The following is a 3,415-nucleotide window of genomic DNA, read 5'->3' as shown; positions in this document are numbered from 1 at the left end:
CGAGCAATCCCATTGCTTATTTTACTTGCTTTGAGTCCCGAACATGGTTCCATCAATGGTTTCTTGAACGAGCAATCTCATCGCTTGTTTCACTTGCTTTGCCCTTGATCGCGTCATTGGTCTGCCATCGACTATCATCGGGTCTCGTCTTGCACTCGCACTCGCCTTCGTCGGGCTCGACTCCTGGATCATATCAGTTATTCTTTTGCAAAGAATTCATCTCTTCCTGCATAGCCTTCACTCAACTTTGTTCATCCTTATGAGATTCTACCTCCTGAAAACATTCTGGATCCCCCTCATCAGTTACCAACGCATAATCTGATACTGGATACCTGGTTGATGGACGATGCTCCCTGGTAGATCTTCTGATCTTAGATTCTGATTTAGTAGGCTACTCTCCCTGCTCAACATCCTCTAAATCATCCTCATCAACCCTTGCTAGCTCATCAGCATGATTGTCAACGTGTGTATCTATCCCCTGAGTGACACTATCTACAGGTAAGGAGACAGGTGTAAGGTCAGTGACACCCTCAATAACACATCTTTGATTCCCAGATTTCTCAACAATTGCCAACTTCTGATTTTCATGAAAAATCACATCTCTACTTCTGAATATTTTCTTCTTTTTTGGATCCCAGAATCTATAGCCAAATTCTGCATCTCCATGGCCAACAAAAATGCAAGGACTAGTTTTATCATCTAATTTCAATCGTTGTTCCTTAGCCACGTGTGCAAATGCTTTGTACCCAAAAACCTTCAAGTGAGAATAAGAACATCTTTTCCTGTCCACAATTTTCTGGAATTTCAAAATCCAAAGGAGCTGATGGAAACCGATTGATTAGGTAGCACGCTGTTTGAACTGCTTCACCCCAGAATGACTTAGGTAACCTAACCATCCTTAACATATTTCTGACCTTTTCTACAATTGTACAGTTCATTCTCTCTGCCACACCGTTGTGCTGTAGAGTACCAGGAACTGTCTTTTCATAGCTAATACCGTGTTTTGAGCAGTAATATTTAAACACTTTAGATGTATATTCCCCTCCGTTGTCAGTTCGGAGACACTTCAAAAGCTTTCCCATTCCATCATGGCATGGAATTTCTTAAAGTACTGAAAAACCTGGTCTTTTGATCTCAAAAAGAATACCCACAACTTTCATGAAGCATCATCAATAAAAGTAAGAAAATACTTATTACCACCTAAGGACTCCACCTTAATGGGACCACAAACATCAGAATAAATCAAATCTAAAATATTAGATTTTCTACTAGAGGATTTCTGAAAGGATACTCTATGATGTTTACCAAATTAACAATAATCACAAGAATTTAATGATGTACCTTTGGTAAAAGGAATGAGAGACTTCTTTGCCAAAATCTATAATCCTTTCTCACTCATGTGAGCCAACCGCTTATGCTATAAGTCTGGTGAAGAATCACTTTCAGTTGCATTTACCGCTTCACTACACACCTTTACTTGTGTCTTGTAAAGTGTACAATAAACCTTTCCTCTAGCAAATACCATTGACCCTTTTGTTAGTTTCTATCTTCAATTGCCAAAATAACTGTCATACCCTGCTTCATCAAATGCATGTGTAGATAGCAAATTCAAGCGCATGTCAAGAACATGTCACACATTCTTCAATGTCAAGCTGCATCCAATATCTGTCTAAAGACAAATGTCACCAATTCCCACAATACTGGCAAAACTGTTATTACCCATCTTCACTCTACCAAAGTTACTTGATTTATATGAAGTGAAGAACTCCTACCTTGGAGTAACATGGTAAGAAGCCGCTGAGTCAATAACTCATTCAACAAATGAATCTGTAACATGACAACACTGCTCATCTTCAGCGAAAAATACTGCTACCACTACTTCTTCTTCTTCTAAAGCCCCAGCTGTTGTATTCTGATCAGTCTTCTTCTGATTTTTCTCCTCTTTTAATTTATTTTTCCAAGCCATGCAATGTTTCTTTATATGACCCTCTTTGTTACAATAAAAGCATTTGACATTTCCTCTTATCTTTGACTGACTTCTGAAATTACCACGTCCTTTAGGACCTCTGCTTTTACTCCTACCTCCTTTCTCTGTAATAAGAGCCTATGCATCATTCCTACCCAAGTATTTTCTTCTTATTTCTTCATTAAACAAACTATCTTTAACTAGAGTAAGTTCCAACACACAATTCGGAGCGGAGTTACTAAGTGGTACCACCAAAGTCTCCCAACTATCAAGCAATGAACTCAAAAGTAATAGTGCTTGCATATCATCATCTAGCACTATTTTCATTGTGGTTAGCTGATTTATCAAGTCTTGGAATTCACTCAAATGCTCAGCAACTGATTTTCCCTCCTTTAACTTCAGATTCACAAGCTTTCTAATAGCAAAAGCTTTATTTTGAGCAGTCTTCCTCTCATAGAGACTCTCCAGTTTTTCCCAAAGACTATGTGCATCTGTCTCTTGAGATATATGATGGAAAATATTAATGTCAACCCACTATCTAATATATCCAATGGCTTTCCTTTTCATCTTCTTCCAGTCACCGTCACTCACATTGCTTGACTTAGCACTATCACCTTCAATAGATTCATGTAAATCCTTACAATACAAGATATCCTCTATCAAAGGCTTCCATATAGAATAATTTGAACCCGATAATTTAATCATAGTGCCCGAAGTATTTTCCATTTATTCCGCAATAAAATCACACCCACACAACCTGAGCTTTGATACCACTTTATTGGACAATTTAAATTATTGCAAGAGTAAATTTTTCAATCCAAGCAATTAACTAGAATGATTAACTATGCAAATAAATAATCCAAGCAAAAATAAGAAAATGCAACACCAAATTTTTACGTGGAAAAAACCCTAATGTAGAGGGGAAAAAACCACGGGACAACTCCGGCCAAAATTCACTATAATAAAATATAGATTACAATTATTCAAGTTTATGCCCCAAAACTTGAATTATCCACAAATTGGAATACCACAATAATTAATCTCTAAGACCACAAATTTATCTCACCACAAATCAACACTATGATTAAACTTGTGAGAACCCACTATGAATACTACGTCCATGAAGTACCCAAAATACAACTTAGAGAAAATTCCAATTTGTTCTTAAATAGAGAAGAAAAACCTGTGTGAATCCACACCAATGTTGAAAGAAATCTTTCTCTGGCAATCACAATTTTCTGCTACAGTAAAAGCCGTTTATTTCCTTCTCTTCCAGCCATTTTTCTCTCAGCAATAGCAGTTTCTATGTCTCTCAATGAAAGCCCTCATTTTTTGACTTTTCAATGGAAACCTCTATTCTGTGTCTTACAATTCTTGCCCTTGCTTTTGTCTCTTAATCTTGACAACAGATTTCAAGAGAGAGAAAGACATATATATATTGCCACAGCA

Source organism: Olea europaea, chromosome 4 (genome assembly GCF_002742605.1).
Source record: "Olea europaea var. sylvestris chromosome 4, O_europaea_v1, whole genome shotgun sequence".
In the NCBI taxonomy this organism is placed as follows: Eukaryota; Viridiplantae; Streptophyta; class Magnoliopsida; order Lamiales; family Oleaceae; genus Olea; species Olea europaea.
This window is presented reverse-complemented; position numbering follows the sequence as displayed.